General features: G+C 38.2%; 2 pseudogenes; both read left to right on the forward strand.

Moving 5' to 3' along the window:
• Positions 1 to 12,514: 12,514 nt before the first annotated feature.
• On the forward strand, positions 12,515 to 13,217 carry LOC145981693 (cytochrome c oxidase subunit 2 pseudogene; annotated as a pseudogene).
• A 956-nt stretch (positions 13,218 to 14,173) lies between these two features.
• Positions 14,174 to 14,950, forward strand: LOC145993788 (cytochrome c oxidase subunit 3 pseudogene; annotated as a pseudogene).
• Positions 14,951 to 21,741: the final 6,791 nt, after the last annotated feature.

A 21,741-nucleotide genomic window follows, 5' to 3' on the forward strand; every position in this document is an offset into this window, starting at 1 on the left:
GGTAGGGTAATATGTGTACGCAGTAAAGATTAACTCAGGCTTCATTTAAAATTTTAAAGAGGAAATGCAAAACATGCGGTCCTGTGTGTTATCGATTCAATCATAATATATTTTTTTAAAAATTAAAGGGTTGAAGCCTGTCCGGACTTAAATGTCCTGCAGGTCGCAAAGTACCCGGAGCTAGATTTTGCTCACTGAATGGATTTATTACCAATTTAATTGTTTTATATTCTACGAGGGAAAGTCAGTAAATAGGTCACAAACTGATGTGGGATAGTGGTGAGTAGTTTTCAAAGGTGTCTTTAGGTGGCAGCACAATCCAGCTTGATATTCAGTTAGTCACTACATAGCTAGATATTATTTATATTACTTTTAGCTTCACTTGAATTTGAGTATATATAGTTCACGTAAAGGGGGGGGGGTTCAACTTTTGGTATGATTAGGGTTGCTACATTTCGTACGTGAAAATCCAGGACACTGCTGACCGGAAGCTTGTTGGGGAGCGGGGGAAGGGGGTGCTGGACCCGACAAAGTTCTGTGTATGTAGTCACGGCCACGCTACTTAGTATTGATACTTTTCTATTCATCTTGTGTCAAACAACTTGAGAATGTTACCATGTTTACCTGGTTCTCTTGCACTGCGTTTTTAAAAACCAAATTCCTTTAAGAAGACTCGAGGGAAAAAATTATAACTGATTTGACAGTTCCAATGCAGTTTCTTATCGCAGAAATTCCGAAACTATCAGGTACGGACATTTGGTGTGCAGTCCCATCTGGTGTGTGGAATTACGAAATTGCCTTCCCATCCGTATCCCGTCCTATACGTCTCGAATTTAGAAAAATAAAATATATCCGAAGAAATTTTTATGAACAAGCGGATAGAAGAAGTAATCTGGTAATTTTACTAAACCAAAGGGGGGGGGGTGAGGTAGGACCCGTTGAACCCCCCCCCCTTAAATACACCCATGGTCCAGCCCCTTACCTTATCCAAAACATATGTAAGAACACAATTGTACCATAACTAAAATAACTGTAATGTCCTGTTAAGTAAAATATTAAAACATTCTGACTTCGGTTAAAAGCTGAGGCTGTAAAGGGGCACTACACACACACACACAAGGACAACATACAGGACAACACACACATACTCCTACGAAGATTATACCGGCAGTAGGTCCTGACGCCAGAGCCTCGTTAGTCTGCAAAATACAGTCCAGGGTGTACTACGTGGAAGCGAGGTTGACTTTTGGGCGCCTAACACCCCTACCTTATTTATTGAGGCAATTTCAGATATAGCACAAATGGCCATTTTAGTCTGAATTTGTCAACAATGAAAGAAACAGAATTAAGAACTAAGAAATAACACAAAAATATTAATAAATATGTGTATAAAATGGCGGTATTTGACTGTTTACCAACATTTATTCATAGTTGTAGACCGGTAGGAATACTCTGAGGAAAATATATCAACTAGCTTAGCGGTTCTCCAACTCTTTTTCTCATTGTACCCTTTGGTCGTAACTAAACGTGTAATGTACGCTCACCATAGGTTTTCTCGGAATAGTGGGTTTTGGGGATTTTTTTAGGCTGTCTGATTGGTGTGGCGTTTTTGATATATTGGAGGCGTGTATCTGCAATAGCGCAACATGGCATTCGAGCTATATGTGGAAATATGGTAAACAAATAATCATCAGAATCCTACGTTCATTATTACCTTGGGTGTTCCTACTTTTACAATCTTCATGAATTTTCAAAACTAAAGATGTGCTCGTATATGGTAAGAAGTATGTAAAAACTTTATTTTTCATATATTTTTCCAGAGTTATTGAAAAAATTGGAGTAGGGAACAAATATAAGTTTGTAAACAGTCAAGCACAATTTTGGATTATTTACCGAAAATCCTCAGAATTTGTAGTGAGAAGGATGTTCCTGCATAGCCTGACACAGTTTCTTGATGTCTGGTTGTGCACTTGAAACTCAAGCGGAGATTCGCCTCCAAATTTAGTCTATTTTCATACTTATTTCTTTAGATACACAATGATCAAAAACCACTATCCGAGCTAATTGCGTACCCCATTCAAATAGTTCACGTACCCCTGGGGGTACGCGTACCACAGTTTGAGAACCACTGAACTAAATGATTATATTGCGTGGAAAGTCTGTAGAAGAGGGATCTTTTTAGACTTTGCAATCAAGGCTTTTCTGTGTAAAGTACGTGCTGTGCGCAAAGGTACTCGAAAGTGGAATTCTGAAGGACTGTGTTTCATTCCCATTGACAATTTTGTACACAAAAATTAAATTATGATTTAATACTATCAAACAAAGGGCAAACTGTTTCAGATTGGATTTCATTCACATCCTGAAGAAGAGATTTGGCTTCGAACAACACTAATTTCCTGCAATAGAAAACATCTCCTCCAACCCAAACCCGAACAACGCCATCAACAAGAATAACTTCACTCTAGCATAAAGGAGTGGGAAAAAACAGGAGTGGAAAATGAGCGTCCATCCTGCCATTTAAGGTAATTACTCCCGCGAGAGAAACCAGGAGACTTTTCCAAGTACCAGACCCCTCCAATCATTAATTCATTCCTTCTGCCTTCCTTCTGCTTTTTCCCCGAGAGCTGGGTTCCTACTAACACTTTAATACTAAAATCAATAGTCATCTCTCCCCCGTCGACTGAATGCCGCGCCCCGTTTTGGTACGCGATCCCACACCCTGGAGCACCAAGTCATCGCTGCAATTTGTCGTATTAGGTTTCAGAGCGACGAATCAGCTTACAAGAGTTGGTCATCAAGATGTATGTAGTATGTGGATATTCCCAAACCTTGCTTTCAGAATTGTCTGACTTCCCTATTCACAGAAATCTAAATCCATCAATTGATGCACCAAAAATGTATTGATTGATGCACTAAAGTGTGTTGTTTGGTCTTATCCAAGCTTACAGTTCGATACATTTATGCATATTGTTTGTAAAGGTAACGCCAAATGCATCATACAACTTACGGCAAGGTTCTATGTTCATTGGTTTCGTAAATATAGCCTTTTGGAATCGGATGATTCTTTTTGATACACCCAGTACATTCTTTTATGCTTAGATGTACTTTAAAACATCAATTGATGAGTTTTTTGATGCACCTTTCTGCACATTTCTGATGATGCGCTTAAACAATTATTCTGAGCTACAGACTTCATGCATTTTTATGTTCCAATTCATGCATTAACTTCGCTGTGTGTAAGCGGGTTAATAGAGTTCTTAACTACAGTTTTCCGGTGAGATTTTGGGGTTTGAAATATTGATAGAACAGTGGAAATTTGTTCTTACGAATTACATCATAACACGGCCTGATACTGAAGAAACCGTCTGTTATCCATAGAAGTATACGAATTATCATTATCTTCATCATTTTCCTTTGAGCGAGAGGGGGAACATCCATTGATGTTTTCAAGAAAGATAAACACAAATAATACAGAAGAGATTCCTAAGATATTTATATTCTAAATATCTCATTACAGTGACGCCTACAAAACACTAAACGCCTAAGTAATGGGTGAAACATTTTATGTCAGTTACCTATAAAAAAATAAATGGCATTTAGGATAAGTGTTTGTTTCTAGTCAATTAGCTACTGGTCAAAATTCGTAAACCTAAAACTAAACTAAAATAATAATAATAATCCGTTGCGCAACAGGCCATGAAGGGCCTAGGCATACCTACCGACTGCCGGTCTCCCTCCCACGCTTTCCTTCGTCACCTCTAAGCGTGGAGATATTCAACCAGTATTGGAATAGTCGGGGGGTCAGCCCGACGTATCCCCAGCCGTTATAGTAGGTCTCCGTGACCGGATTACGCTTACTCATTCGAAGCTCCCCAATTTCCTCAAGATGGTGAAACCTAAACTATACGTATTTAAAATTAAAACCAGTCTATTTTATTTACTAAATTATCGCTACCATGGACACTTATAAACATAATATAATGAATAGCATGAACACAAATGAGATATTCAATATCGCACTTTTTTTAGAAAAAAAATACATTCTGCCCTTATACTAGCATGCGCATGTACAGAATTGTACACTTTTGTTCAGAGAAACTGGCATAGTCATTTGAGTTAGATCAGCTTCGGAGCCGATCGAGTGTGACAGTACAGCCGAAGTAAAGGTTCGGGAAAACAGCACTCTTCAGTGTTGCTTACCACTAAAGTTTTTCACAGGATGCAGGGAATTTTCTGACTTGCCGAGTAAAAAGAAACAGTTACAGGAAAGCCTTGCATTTTTATTATTAATGCAATGCAGTGTCCAATTTTACAAGAGAATGGCGGAAAAAAAATCAGGAAAATATGTTCGAGATACTCAGTATCCCATACCTAATCCAAAAAAAAAAAAAAAAAAATCTGCATCAATCCCTGCGCTTGGGGAAAAGCTCATATTCATTTGAAAGAAGAGGGGAGTTGATGGCGGTTCCATTACATCTCTCTCTCTACCTTAACGTAACAGCAACGTCGACGTTCTCCAACAGGACCCGGGTTCGAATTCTGACCTGAGCGTGGATGTTCTTTGCGAGTATCCCTTCATCAATTTTCCCATATCATCATTTATCTTCTTCTAAATGTGGAAGAAAAGCGAAGCTAACACAAAATAAATCAAATTGACGTTGAAGATGCGGACGGGAGAAAATAAACAATCCAAGGCAATAAGAATATCTATCACGGCCCGAATGATGTGACTTCAGAATCACTTGCGTTACTTACTATTACGTATGCAAACAGCTTTTCTAGCTTGTAATTTGAACACAAAAGTAGGATAATAAAGCTCCCAAAATCAGTACAGGCTGGATGAATGTCTTCATATTTTCCTGAAAAATCACTCTTCTTCGTCAAATGGTTAGTTTAAAAATATAATTATGTATGTGCCATTGACTTATAAGATTTGTAGCCACATATCAGAATTTGCTATGTTGACAGAAGCTAGAGCATGAATATTATTAGGGGTTGGAAACACTAACCTTGCACAAAAGCACGCCTTCGATCGTCTTCATTAATATACACACACAACATGAACTTATAGTCTGTTAGCAATGTGTGCACAGCATAGAGACACTATACCATGAAGCGTATTGCTTTCAAATTAATGCAATTAGAGAGAAGGGACATTGAAAGTTTAGAACCGGACAGGTAAAAGTGCAATCTTCAGGAGAAATCACCTTAATAGAATGCTTTTTTTGCATCGCGGCTTGTGTCCATGTTGGTAAAATGCCAGCTTCGTAAGCTGAAATCCTAGGTTCGATTCCCCGTGTGGTCAAAGTTTTTTTTCTATTTCTGCCAAACGGGTGCCACGAAAAGCATTTCACCTAATCACAGCTATATACTTTGTTGTTGTTCGTGTGGCAAAGAGAAAATAATTATTGAAAGGACTATGCATAATTTTGAGTTTGGAACGTATTTTTCTTTATTGCGTTGTTACGTCACCAGAAGATTAAACGTTATTTTCTGTGAAAGAAAAATCATGGAATTTAAGTTCCCAACTTTGGGTTACATCGATAAGTGAATATTAATGTTTTCCGTCATTCATTTGCCACTTCCCTCGTTCCCCTCCCCCCCACTTCCACACACACACACACACACACACACACACACCCATACACAAACACTGACAGACTTGTTGCACGCTTGATTTTATGTCAGTAATTTCTGGATGGGAGGAGAAATATGTTGGTAAAAATTGTAAAATCAATACTTTTTTTATGTCTGGTTGAAGGTGTTATTACCATAAATATTCGAAATTTATTTTATATCGACCGAAATGAGTCATTTTGAGTTTTCTTGAAGAACAGGTTAAAATGTCTTCTTGTTTGAGAAACCGATAATTAAATTTAAAATATGATAGAATTGCGAGTTTTACAGTGTTACTTGGTTTGTGTTCTCTACTACTTTTAGTGTTATGAGACAAGAATGCAAGTTTTATTCATGAGATGTAGCAGAATTTATCGCATATATAGTAGCTAAATGCTCACAATATAAAATTTCGTACGCATGCAAAAGACTGTAATTGAGGTTTCACCTCTATTGAGGGAACTACACCAACCTTTCAGTGTTGAAAATTATGCATTTATTGCTACAAAGTTGGATGTCATCTCAACTTTAAAAAAAACCTGTGGTGTGTGCTGTTGTCTGGCACAGAGATAAGAAATAAAGTTTATAAAATGTGCTTAACTCCTTTTTAAATAGCATAAGAGAAAGAGACTTTGGACTACCCAATCAGGAAACTAAAATTTTTACACAGTGGTGGAAACGCTTAAATAATATTTTTCCTTCATGATGCAGTCGCAATTTAGCTGTCGCTAATTTCAAAATGCGACTGCAATTTTGAGTTTGGCCCCTATCTGAACTCATCAAGTTTGCCATATTTAGTGAGCATTTAATTCAGACTATTTAAACCATGATATAAATTTCCATGCCGTCTTGCCTCCTTTCTATGCAGCAACATGGGCTATTTCACTTTTTCATTATTGAACTATGTTTTTAATGTTTCATGAATTTAGTTATATAATCAATTTTATACTTCCCTAGAAGCAAAGGCCTCCCCGATGGAATAGTTGTAAAAGTAGTCACCTTGCAATCCGATGGTTCGGGTTTCGATACCCAGTGAAAGTATGCAGTGGTTCGGATTCACCTCAAACTGTAGGTTAGACTGTATTTGCATGAGTGGGCTTAAATCAAAAGCCAAGCTCCTGATGGAAAGACTACAAAAAAATTTAGCCTAGATTTGTATTGAAGGTTCTAACTTTGTAACATCAAGTGCCTTAAACTCTCCAAATGTCGACAGGTTTGCGAGACATTATGCAGGCAAAAGAAGACAGTTTGCCAGAAGCATGTCACTTTGAAAATAAATATTTTTTTAAGAAGAAAAGTCAAAAATGTTGTTCTTTTTTAGTGTATTTTCCCCTAAAAACGAAAAAAATATAGGTTTCTCTTTGACACTACTTTTTGACATCTGAATGTTTGCTATTGAATTGAAAGTTGGCGCAATTATGTTATGCATTAATCATATTCGTAAATTCCAAATAGAGCGTAAATAATTTAGTGTAATTTCGAAACCTGTCACATGTAACTTTTTTACCTTTATATATATATATATATTGATCTCACCAGGGTTCGAACTCACGTCACGAAGTTTCAGACTTCCAATCTAAAGAGTAAAACGAGACGTGTCAGCTCCAGGACGCATCCAGGTGCGACGGAAACACGTGATTCCTTATCTTTGTCTAGCGCTGTGGCCACAGCGCGAGAAGAGGAAGTTTGAATTAGATAATTTGTTGGCTGATTTAATTTCGTTTACTTTACTTCGATTTTCATGTTACTTTTGGCTAAACGCAAAGATGAGTATGAATGGCGATAAGGTGAATGATTCAATCACAAACACAAATAAACAGCATATACATGTTAGTCCGGAAAGAGAGCTAGGGTGTCGTGCCTTCCCTTGTATGTCAACATAAAATATAGGACGCTAGGAAAAATTGGTTGGAAATTTAAAAATGGAGATGATTAGAAAAATTGTAAATTCATTCTTATTGCAGGAAGGAGCGGCTACCAAAGGTAATAGGGATGAGAAAATGCATCATGAAAAATATGACAAATAATTATTTATATGCTGAAAATAATTTAAATATCTAATTATCAAAAAATGAATTTACGTTTGTTTTCTAAACATAACATAAATGATTTTCGTCCTATAATACGTAGTAGTTGAAGATTATTTGTATTTGTTTTTAATAAAAGCACCTTCAATCAGGCAGACAGGAATGTCTTGACTTTACAATTTTAACAGTAAATTCCTCCTCTCATTCAGGAATTACTAATATAGAATGGAGCATGAAACCAGTCTGTCAGTGTTTGTGTGCGTGTGTGTGTGAGGGGGCGGGTGAAACAAGGGAAGTAGCAAATGTATGACGGAAAACATTAATATTCACTTAGGGGAGAAGTGCCGATTATCACACCCCTTCCTAATTCCGCACCCCGTCGTATCTCGGCCGGGAAGTGCTGCAGTCTGGTGTGAACAGTTGTACTATAATCGACTGAGGTAGGTACTCCAGCAGAGAGAGTTTCGTCGCACTGCGTTCAGGTGAAAGAAAAGCACGAGAGATTTAAATTTCGGTTGTAACGACCCTGCGTGGTCGCCATTCACTTATTATTAGACCTTGCATGGCCGTTATATTCTTTTTAATTTCGGATGAAAGAGTTAAGCGGAATGTCCCTGCGAGGCGTACGCTTTTAGTTTAAATGTATTCTGTAAACGTTAACGGATCCACCTCTACGTTTATTAGCTTCACTTATTATTATACCCTGCGTGGTCGCTATATTCTTTTTAATGTTATCAATTATTATCATTTATACTGTTCAACTCGTTGTTTAGAATTGCAGAGTCCTGCGAGGCTCATTATTAATTGTATTGTCTGAATGCACACAGTTTTAGTTTATATTGACACGTGTATCTAGTGATTTTCCCACTAGTGATTTCTCAATGTCAAAACCTTGATATTTCTCAGTACGAAGTTTGCAATATGTAAAAAAAATGAGTTAGCAACGCGTACTTGTAGTTAAAATTTTCACCACCCATGCGCCACCGCGAGTAGAAAGCCAACGCAGCGAGGCCCGGAGCTCCTCTCTGTCCCAAGGGACCTGGAGTGGAAACCTCACGGTGCCCATCGAAGCTCCAGATCATCGAACGTCGAGATCGCCGCGCCATAGACACGCGTTCGCGCGATGTCAGTGAAGAACCTCAACCTACCTGACCCCGTCCAGGGAAATAATGGAAGACGTCCAACAACCCAATCATCCGATAGGCCAACGAGCTCAACCATTCAGGGGGGACAATTCGTGTTCCCACTTCCTCCCTCTGATAGGCTATCGAGGCAACCAATGATAGATGTAGAACGCCTTAGCGATTCTGAAATGCACAATATCGACAACCGGGAACCTCAGGGCATTGCATCTGAGTACGGTTACACATCAGATTATGTTGTAAATGAAGAGAGAAGAGTATCCGTTCACACCGGAGCCATCTCCAAATCGCAAGGAGGGAAAATGCGCCCACCACGACGAGTATATTCCAGATCTTCCGAAAAGTTCTTTATAAAGCCAACGGATAGAAGAGAACGTTATATGCAATCCACACAGACCAAGACCGTTGATCCCGATGGGTTTGAACTCGTACCTCCAAGAAAGAAAGTTCCGGCCAGTACTGCGACTGCTGATCCACCATCAATAATTGAAACATCAAATAGATATGATGCGTTCACATCAGACCAACCGGAATTACCACCTGAAAATATGCAGATTCAAACAGAGGGAGGAGACGAAATACCTTCCGTTTCCACACCAAAACCTACCAGAGAGCCGTTGATCTATGTCTATCATCAACCGGCACCTCATGATTTTGTCATGAAAACTATCGAAACTACCAAGATTAACCCAAGGGTGCGTTACACAATGGATAGTATAAGTTTCCAATGTACTTCATCAAATGATTTCAAAAATTGAAAACATATCTTCAAACAAACAGAGAAAGATTCGCCATAGCTCAGAATCGTCAAAATCGTCCACTTCGGGTTGTCATTCGATATCTTCCTATAGATCTAGATACGAAGTTCATCATGTCGGAGCTCATTGATTCTGGATTTGAAGTTATGACTGTTCACCAAATGAGCCAGCGTAACCCAAAAGGTCCCGGAAGGAAGAACATACCACCATTCCTGATCACGCTCAAGAGATCACCAGCAGCATCAACGATCTACGATTTGGAAAGTATTAACATCTATGGGATTGAGGTCGTAGAATATCTGCCCCCAACAGTCATACAATGCCATAAATGCCAACGTCTAGGCCACACCCAGCAACAATGTTTTACCATACCACGCTGTGTTAAATGTGGTAAACCACATGAAGCATATAAATGTCAGAAGAAGAAGGATGATCCCCCCACGTGTGCGAACTGTGGAGGAGAACATCCCACAAACTTTAGAGGCTGTCGGATCTTCACTGTAATAGATCAACAACATAGAAAACCTCAGATGATAACTGCCAGTCAATCTGTCAGAACCACCACTACAGCTCCAGCAGCTTCAGCTCCAGCTCCAGCTTCAACATCTATCAGGCCCACTGAAGCAGCACGTTATACATCTAATGCCTACAGAGCTGACCCACAGTCTCGAATGGGACAACGTCACCAACCAACAACAAATACTGGGCAAGCTGGCCAAGGTCTGCAAATACTCCTGGATCTGGCTAATACATGGAACTTTACCAAGATATGGCAACATGTATCCCGAGGACTACAAAAGATCTCCCAAGCAACCTCGGGAATGTCTATAATACCAATCATAATACAAATACTGATGGAAATGCAATCTGATGGCTGTTTTAGTCGACATAATTTGCTTCAACATATCAATTTGCTGATATACAATGCCGATGGCATAGCAAATCAGACACCTGAACTCACTCATCTACTTTGCAATACAAATTTAGATATTGCACTAAAGTCGGTAACGCGTCTGACTACCACGCTCAAGGTCCCGGGTTCGATCCCCGGCCGGTTCAAATCCGGGAACTTTTCTAACGGTGGAAGCGGCCCCGGCGCCTACCCAGCGTCGAATAACATGGGTACCTGGGGGAAACCCTGGGGGGTAAAGGCGGTTAGGGGCGTGATGCTGATCACATCACCCCCACTCACGACCGGATCAAGAAAGTGTGAGGCGTTACTCCCACACCCCCTATACGCCTTCATGGCGTGGTGCTATGCACAGGGGAACACTTTACCTTTTACCTTTACTAATTAACGAGACTCACCTCAAACCACATATGAAATGGACCATCTCTCGTTATAGAATCTTCCGTGAAGACCGACTCCAACAAAGAAAAGGCGGACTTCTCATATTAACAAGACAAGGAATCAACGCGGCAAGAATAGCACTACCCACATTTACATCAATTGAGGCAATTGCAATTAAGGTGCATACTACTTCAGAAGATCTGATATTAGTTGCAGCGTATCGGTCTCCAGCTACAGTGCTGGATTATCAAGACGTACTACAATTGGACACACTGGGACCCAACGTTATTGTTGGAGGCGATCTTAATGCCAAGCATCCTATATGGCATTCTAGAATATCTAACCCATCTGGAAATATTCTACTGCAAGCGCTGCCAGATACTGAAGTTTCTATATCTGCTCCACTGGACCCTACTTTCTACCCTAGAGGTAGAGGAACACCTGATGTCTTAGACGTACTTTTGAACAAAGGAGTAGGCATTAGTACTGCACCACATGTTGAAGAAGCTCTTACCTCGGATCATCTACCTGTTACCGCATCTATTGCCCAGGGCATCTACTATCATAGGTTTCAGGCACTACAGGAACCCGAAACAGATTGGAATGCTTTTCGCCGGCAATCACATATGAGACTGAACCTCCATCAATCAATGAATACGGCTGAGGAGATCGATGAAGCAGTAAACAACTCTACAGAGGTTATTAAAACATCTTGGAGCCGAACAACGATTACCATGTCTACTTTACCTACGTCAAACGCTTCTCCAGTATTGGAAATTTTACTTTGTTTGACACGATGGGCCCGACGTCGCTGGTATAGAACTCAATCACCCCACCATCTTTACGAATGGAGGTTGCTTGCCAAAGAATTACATAATTTCCTAGTAAGAGAGCGGACCTGCCAATAGGATGAACGTCTACGAAAACTGGAACCACAAGATAGGCAATTTTGGAAGTTAGTGCGCACTCTCAGTGCAAGAGATAAGCCAACGTTGAATCCATTAAATTTTCCCGAAGGACCTATAGTGAATCCTCAGGAAATGGCGGAAACTCTTGCAGACCAATTCCAAACGCATTTCAAACTTAATGCAGAACTTAATGATCAAGAAACAGAGCAAGATGTTCAAAATATATACGACCAACTTCTACAACTTCCATCGACTCTTGATGCTCCACACGTAACACCTCGTGAAGTCCAAAGGCTGACAAAAAAGCTAAAACCGAAAGCAGTATTTGCTATTATAGCAGGACTTGTACACTGATTCCCACTATTTACAGGAGTAATAATAAATCCAGATTGATTAAAAATCCAATTTATTTCCATATTTATTGGAGTTAACTTAACATTCTTTCCTCAACATATTTTAGGACTAAGAGGAATACCACGACGATATTCGGACTACCCGGATGCCTATACAACATGAAATATCGTATCAAGACTAGGCTCAATTTTATCATTTACGGCTGTAATCATTATAATTTTTACTACCTGAGAAGGTATAACAAGTGCTCGACCGACACTATTTAATTTACAACAAGCATCATCAATTGAATGATATCAAATATCACCACTATCTGAACATACATATTCAGAACTTCCAATATTAATAACTAATTTTTAAGGTGGCAGAGAAGTGCATTGAATTTAAGCTTCAAATATAAGGATAACCTTTCTTAAAAATGGCAGCCTGAAACCAAATAGGACTACAAGATAGATCCTCCCCACTAATAGAACAAATAATATTCTTTCATGACCACACAATACTAATCTTAATTATAAATTACAATATTAGTAGGATATTTAATAATATCATTATTTAATAACAAATTAACCAACCGGATACTCCTAGAAGGACAAGTGCTAGAAACTATATGAACAATTATACCAGCAATTACTCTAATTTTTATTGCATTACCGTCACTACGACTGTTATATTTATTAGATGAAATCAACCAACCCTCATTGACTCTAAAAACTACTGGACATCAGTGATACTGAAGTTACGAGTATTCTGATTTTATAAAAGCAGAATTTGACTCATATATAGCCCCAACAAATGAAATAATAACAAACTCATTCCGATTATTAGATGTAGATAACCGGACAGTATTACCAATTAATATAGATATTCGAATCCTAACTACATCCGCAGATGTCTTACACTCATGGGCCATGCCATCTATAGGAATTAAGATAGATGCCACTCCAGGACGATTTAATCAAGCAGGAGTAAACATTAGTCGAATTGGTTTATTTTTTGGACAATGTTCAGAAATCTGTGGTTCAAATCACAGATTCATACCAATCATTATCGAAACTACAACCCACAAATCCTTTATTAATTGATTAATAAAAATTATACAAGAATCATTAGATGACTGAAAAGTAAGTAATTGTCTCTTAAACCACAAAATAGTAAAGTAACAACTACTTCTAATGAAAAGGTTAGTTAACATTTAATAACATAGGACTGTCAAACCTAAATTATCCTCATAGATACTTTTTTATTCCACAAATATACCCACTAAATTGAATAATACTGTTTATAATATTTATATTAACTTATTTTCTATTCATAATTATTAACTATTATAATTATAATAAAATGTTAAATATTAATAATCTTATAATAAAGAGTAAATGAAAAACTAAATACTGAAAGTGATAACAAGACTATTCTCATCATTTGACCCAACATCATCAATTATAAATATATCACTAAATTGAACAAGAACTTTCTTGGGATTATTAATAATCCCTACTCCATTTTGATTAATACAATCACGAATCTCCATAATATATAATATTTTAACAATAAAATTACATGAAGAATTCAAAACATTTTTATGGATAATTAGCCATCAAGGAAGAACCCTAATATTTATTAGTATATTTTCAATAATTTTATTTAATAATTCAATAGGATTACTTCCATATGTATTTACCAGATCAAGTCATCTAGTTTTTACCTTAACATTGGCCTTACCAATATGATTATCATTTATATTATTTGGATGAATTAATAATACAAAACATATACTAGCACATCTAGTACCAGAAGGCCAGCACTATTAATACCAATCATAGTAAGTATTGAAATAATTAGGAATTTAATTCGTCCAATAACCCTATCAGTACGTCTAGCAGCAAATATGATAGTTGGACATCTAATAATGTCAATAATTGGAAATACAGGAACAATATTAGAAATTATTGGACTTTCCATATTAATTCTAGCACAAATTATATTAATTATTATAGAAACAGCCGTAGCATTTATTCAGTCTTATGTGTTTCCATTATTAATTGCTATTTATTCCAGAGAATCAAAGTAACTAATGTCAACAACTCAAAACCACCCATACCATTTAGTAGACCAGAGTCCATGGCCAGCAACAGGTGCTGTCAGAGCAATAATACTAACGACAGGACTAATTAGATGATTTCACCAACAAAGCATAATACTACTATCAATAGGGATAATAACTATAAGTCTTACAATAATTCAATGATGACGAGACATCTCACGAGAGGGGACATATCAAGGATTACATACAAGTCAAGTCATAATAGGCCTACGATGGGGTATAATTCTATTTATTATTTCAGAAGTATTGTTCTTTGTATCATTTTTTTGAGCATTTTTCCATAGAAGTCTATCCCCAACAATTGAATTGGGGATATTATGGCCCCCAAAAGGAATTTTACCATTCAACCTAATACAAGTGCCATTATTAAATACAGCAATTCTTCTAGCATCTGGAGTAACAGTAATATGAGCCCATCATAGTTTATTAGAAAAAAAATATTCTCACACAACTCAAGCCCTTACATTAACACTAATACTAGGAATATACTTCACTATCCTTCAAGCGTATGAATATTATGAGTCCCCATTTACTATTACAGACGCAGTATATGGATCAACATTTTTTATAGCAACAGGGTTTCACGATCTACATGTTATTATTGGATCAACATTTCTGGGAGTATGCTTATCTCGACATATTTTATGCCATTTCTCACCAACACATCATTTCGGGTTTGAAGCGGCAGCATGATACTGGCACTTCGTAGACGTAGTATGATTATTCCTTTATATTTCAATTTACTGATGGGGTAGATAATATTTACTTAGTATATTTAAAGTACACTTAACTTCCAATTAAAAAGATTATAATAAAATAAAGTAAATAATTAATATTATCATAAGTACCTCGTTAATTATTATAATAATCACCTCAATAGTAATAATATTATCCACATTATTATAACAAAAAACAATTACAGACCGGGAAAAAAGATCACCATTCGAATGTGGATTTGACACCAAATCTTTAGCCCGAATTCCATTCTCTATAAAATTCTTCCTAATTGCAGTAATCTTTCTTATTTTTGATGTAGAGATTGTACTATTATTACCAATAACAGTTATTATTAATTGCTCAAAATTATTATCCTGATTATGTGTAAGATTCTTATTTTTATTAATTTTACTTTTAGGTCTAGATGGTATTCCACCTGCGGCATTTCAGAATCTCACAAGAAAGGGGTTTGTGTATCTTGCCAAACTTTTTACTAACATTATACGACTGGGCTATTTTCCAACACAATGGAAAATGGCAAAGATAATAGCTATTCCAAAAATGGGAAAGAATCCGCACGAGAAGACAAACTATAGGCCTACCGGAAAAATCACGGTACTACCGAACAACTTGTCAGAGTCGTTGACTATATTGCTGTTCATAACAACAGAAAGCATCGTGTCGCTGGTTTATTTCTGGACGTGCAGCAAGCATTTGATAGAGTATGGCACGGTGGACTAATGCTAAAATTACAACTTCCGCTACCTCAGTGCTACTTAAAAATTATGATGAATTATCTGCAAAACAGAAAGTTCATAGTAACTGTGCAAGGGCAGAAATCTACTCCCAGATCTATTGAAGCAGGGGTGCCTCAAGGCTCTGTCCTTTCCCTTACGTTATACTCATTATATACGGCAAATATTCCATATCCGAAAGAAGGATTACTAGCAACATATGCAGATGATACTGCATTGTTAGTACATGCAAAATTACTTTCCACTTGCGAAAAACGAATTAACAAGTATGTGCCAGAATTAATAAAATGGACTCAGAAATGGAAAATAAAAATAAATCCAACAAAAAGCAACACCATAGTTTTTGCATCGAGTGGAGCTAGAAAGAAAATCAAACTCCAAATATTCCAGACGCCAGTCACTACGGTCAATAAGATAAAGTACCTAGGAATAAGCCTTGATACAAGACTGACTTTTGGCCCACATCTAGATGAGGTGGCAAGAAGGGCAAAACAAAGAACAGGATACCTCATGCCTCTACTAAGATCACCAGCGTTGTCAATTGAAACAAGACTCCATCTGTATCAAATGATGATTAGACCTATATTATTATATGCCGACCCTACATGGTTACAGGCCGCTAAAACACATTTACAGAAATTGCAATATGTACAAAACAGAGCACTCAGATACATTGGTCATTACCCGTTAGCGACACGTATACAACAACTCCACGAAGACATGGACCAGCCCAGGATTGAAGATTTACTACATATTGCCCGGGATAACCTGTGGAGACGGATTACGATGCATCCTAACCCATTAGTGCAGGCTATAGGTCAAATAAAACCCAGAGTAGAGAGGGTTTCACTTCCCCGTCCATGACTGTTTATATAAACCAGATAAATGAAATGACAATCAAGTTAATGTAATGATTGTGATTGTGAATGTTCATATATATGTAGTAGTGAGTAGGTTTTGGGGATTTTCTGTGAACATTGTATATTGTACTAACGCGACAGTTGCGTTAGTTTTTGTAAAATATTGATGTAAAGAAAAGTAATTATTGTAACAGTATTGTAAATTATTGTCGATTCCAGTTAATGTTAAATAAACAATATGCTGGGATACACAAATCCTGACGTCAAATAAAATATAAAAAATAAAAAAATCCCGGAGCTCAGTTGGCTCCCTGATGTCAACGGGCAAACATCCAGGGTTAACTGGCCTCCCAGCCTGAAGGATGGAAGGAAGAAAGAAGAAGAAGAGCCTAGCAGCAACCTACCTACCTGGTCCGCTCGCTTCGGCTGATAGGTGCTCAGGTTCTACCTGCCCAGCTTGTCTGTGAGCACCCGGACCCTCCTTCCTAACCTGCCGTCCCTGCATAGGAGACACCGGTTGGCTCGCCAATTCCCCACAATGCAGGGGGGGGGGGGTCGCGGCATCCTTAAATCCTTTTACCCAGCGCCCGCTATTCGGGGGTACCGATTGGTTTCGGCCAATTCCCAGCTATGGTTGGAGGTACTACGCGCAACCTACTCTCTCTTACAGGGAACCCGTGACGTCAGCGGCGACCAAGGCCCTAATTAAAATTAGGTCCCCATACTCCCCCTGGCACCTCACTGCGAGGAATAAATTTGATGTTCCCTGCCCCCCCTTTATCTCTTCGAGACCAAAAGTGGTGCACGTAAATACAGGTGCGTGGTACAGGTAAAGACACGTGTGTAAGTGTGCTAACGGACATCCTTGTGTTGTTATTATATTAAACATTACAGATATATATATATAAACCTGGTATAACCTTTCTTTACACCCAGCAAGCCCTGAGATAATTCTGAGTCCAGGTTCTACGACTGTTAAGAAGTTAGCACCTATGGGTAAACTTTTCCCACCCACCTAATTGCAGAGGTTAGTGTGTTGAACGCAGCCAGTGCCTGTACTCCTGTGCTGTGTTGTTGTGGGCGTGTGGGTGAACGTTGCACGGTGAAGCCCAAAATATTTTGCAAGGTTCTCGCCAACGACATATTCTGTAGTCAAAGGTATGATATAGTCATATAATTAGTGCATAAATGGTATGTGCACATTATGTAGTTGTAGTGTGAAGTGTATATTGTGAAGTGGATTCCGTTGTTGTGGTAGAAGTAGGCGCCATGTTGGCGTTCCCAGTTGTGCCGAATATCGCACCCTGCATGTGTTCCAAATGCCGCACGGGTGCGATATTACGAATAGCATAGGTCCCATTGGAGTGATTACTAAGGACAACGTAAACAAGTTGGTTTCAGGGTTATTCGCGTACCTCATTGTCTAAGTTTTCTACATTTCTACACTAGTATTATCTGGACTTTTCTGTTCCAAATTAGTAAGTGCCAAATTAGTGTAATGATTTGGTCTAAGGAAATTACATAATTTACATAACCTCACGAACTTCTCCATTTTTCTTTCAGATGGATAGAAAGCAAAGGAAACAGTGGTCCGAGGAGAACATGAGGAACGCAATCATCGCTGTGAGATCTAAAGAGATGGGCCTAAAGCGTGCTTCCAAGTTGTATTCTGTTCCCAAATCAACTTTAAAATACAAAGTGAACAGTGCCGAACAGGACATAGATAAGCTAGTTTCCATTAGGTTAGGGCGAAAACCAACTTTTGGATACAATGTATTGGATTGGATTGATTTGGTGTTTTAAGCCCACTTTATGCACAGTAAGGCTAATCGGGACTGGACCTACAGTTTAAAGTAGGATCCGAACCACTTGTGCCTCCACCGGGTATCGAACCCGGGACCAATGGTGGATACAATGTAGAAAGTGAATTAGTGAAGTATTGTGTAAATATGGAATCTGTGTTTTTTTGGTTTAATAGCCAAGGATATTAAACGTTTAGCTTTTAAGCTCGCTGAAATGAATCAAATTATTTTTTGCTTATGGTTTTTCAAAGCATTCATTCCATGTTTCATTTGTAATTTGTAACACACGTGTATTGTCATGTGAAGGACCTTAACAGTTACTTTTACGTTTGCTTAATGAAATACTTCATTACTACTTCTTGTCCTTACTTTCGGCAATAAAGTCTTGTTAAAATGTGCTGTTACAGAATGTGTTCTTAATATCGCATCGGGGTCTGATATTACGCACACTTTTTTTTCAACTCGCAAAATCGTAGAGTTTGGCTTACAACATAATGTACATGTGTATAATGTATTGAAAAACATTCGAACCATCAGACGTCTTGGCAAACATTCCATTGTTTGTTTTGCTCTTGTTACTTTTTCGTTTAAGCCTATTTTCGCTCTGCCACGTACGAAAAACACAATGGGTGCGATATTAGGCACTCCTTTCCTACCGATGTATCCCCCCAAGTTTCGAACATAAATTATGTACGTATCACAGAGGATTAACGTTTGATCTTCTGGTGACGTAACAACGCAATAAATAAAAATACGTTCCATACTCAAAATTATGCCACAGCATATTCCTTCAAATAATTATTTTCTCCTTGCCACATAAACAACAACGAAGTATAAAGCTGTGACTAGGTGAAATACTTCTTGTGGAACCTGTTTGGCAGAAATAGAAAAAAAACTTTGACTAGTACACTCTTCTCCCTTCCTATCTGGTACTAGTGAGAAAATGGAAGGAGGCCAAGGAAATAGAGAAGATAGGATAAGAAGACACAATGAACTGGAATGGGGGACTGAAGATAAACAAAGAATGGAAGAAGGTGTCAGAAAGAGTGGAAAGAACAAGAGCGGAAGAGGAATGAAGAAATAAAGGATAAGGAAAAAGAGCGTGAGATAGAAAGTCCAACCACTTTCCAGATGAAAGGAAATGTTTAGCTAAATCGCCTGTCAGGTGAAAGTACAGTTGACAAGGGAAGGCCACCTGCTGGAATGTTCCAGAAAAAACAACATTCTAATAATCTTGTGTCTGGAGGGGAGTGATTTTTGTGTATTAAAACCTTCCTGTTTTGTACCTTGTTTCATTTGCACTTGGTACAGAGTCTGAAGAAGACCTTGCTAGAAGGTTGAAATGTTACGTTTAGTTTATATTTTAAAATAAAATAAATTTCTGCCTTGGTCAGCATATTGAGTTTTTCATATGATGAATGGTGTTGTAATTGAAAATTTTACTGTAACTTCTAACAGTGTAAATTATCTGTGTAAAATAGAAATTACCCTTTCTGTAATTGAAAGTTTCTAACTGTGCTGGAAGACAACAAAGATCAGCAAACAAGGAAATTATTTGCCATAACAAATCATTAAAGCAATAAAAAAATTGTGATTTTTTCCTCTCGCAAATATATTTTCCGAGCGTCCTCTCTTTTACAGTTGGTCTATTCTGATTTTATTATTTATTTCTCAGTAATTGTTTTGGAACTTTGCATTACGTGGATTAGTAATATTCATATTTTTTATAGAACCAATATTTAAACTGATTACTAGATTTTCATGTATGAATATTAACTCCGTCTATTTGTGCAAATATTTAATGTGAAAATGAAGAAATCAGGACCCTTAAAAGGTTGTAAATTTTCCTATAAACTTTCGCATAAAATATATTTATTCTTTTTTTAGCCAACAATATCGAATACTTTAAAGTTTGTCGAGGCTTTCTCCATAATAATCTGGCCATACACTTGTTAGTTTCACAGTAGTCAAATGTGTGAACGGAGAAATTCCACCAAGGTTTGAAAACCTAAAACTTAACCTTGCTATTCTAAGATAAGCCTTTATGTTCTGATACGACGCACATTACCCTATACCAACGGTCTAGAATGGCCCTCCTACATCCACCCATTGCCTGCAGAGATATAAACAAAGACCACAAGGGATGCTGTCAATGTATCATTGTTCGGGGCTGACTCGCTCACAAAAGAAACATCCTTGGGTTCATAGGAACCCATTAACACCATTAGGTATTTCACAAAAGAGAAAGAATATTTGCATGATCTTGTTTACTGCATGGTTTGTTGTTATGATACAACATCCAAAATAAAAATGTAAAAAAGAAGTAAAGTTGTCCTCCTCCCATGCGTTGCTGCGAACTCCAAACGTTATCGATTCTGGCTAAATGGAGACGATGTGGTTAGCAATACGTTTCGGCCACCTTTGCCCCTGCAGGGTCATTCGTTAATGAAGGCTGAGTGGTCTCTGGAGCCGCTTGAGTTAGGATATGTGTGAGTTGATTGCGTTGGTGTTTTTAAGTCCACTTTATGCACAGTAAGGCTATTAGAGACTGGACGTACAGTTTAAAGTGGAATCCGAACCACTACGTGCCTCGACTGGGTATCGAACCCGGAACCCCTTGATTACAAGGCGACGACGTGGGATATGTGTGGAAAGATTCCTGCCTAAGATCACCAAGACTGGAATCCAACTGTAGTCTTGGAGCCCATTACTCGCAGTCGCCATAAGGCGCACAACTGAGATCCTGGCGCGGTGCGGTGCGGTAATATATCATAATCGATATGGAGTGTCATACATACTCGAAGTTTAAAATATTGTGTTCCCAAAGTGAACGAGACAATTACAATCACCACATACATAACCCAAAAATCAAAAATTTACTCCAATCTCTGAAGTTTAATGCGGAAATGACGAGGCCTCTCCGAGCCCAGCATGCTAATTAATGGATTTGTGTCCTCTTATTTTATTCCAAAAGGAGACTTTGGCTTGTCGTAGTGCTACATCAAGAAGCTCTAAATTCAGATCTTCATGTATCTGGATTATGCGAGTAAGAGGAGGATGCCTTCCAATTGCTCTGGCAGCGCGATTTTGGACTCTTTGCAGTTTAATTAAATGAGACTTCGCTGCATGCTGCCAGGCGGGACTGGCGTATAGTAATATCGGCCGCACCATCATTTTATATAAATGCAGGCGTGTCTCGAGTGTGAGTGCCATGGACCGGAACATTGGGTATATATATCCTATCCTCTGTTTGGCCTTCTTAGTCTGGGCATTGATGTGTGGTCCGAAGGTAAGGCGTTTATCAATCAACACCCCCAAGTATGTAACTTGTTCAGCGCTGGGTACATCTCGCTGAATAGTTGCAAGCTGGCTCCTTCTTTAGCATTGGATAGACTAAAAAGGAC

This window comes from Lepisma saccharinum, chromosome 1 (genome assembly GCF_977018435.1).
Source record: "Lepisma saccharinum chromosome 1, izLepSacc3.1, whole genome shotgun sequence".
Lineage (NCBI taxonomy): Eukaryota > Metazoa > Arthropoda > Insecta > Zygentoma > Lepismatidae > Lepisma > Lepisma saccharinum.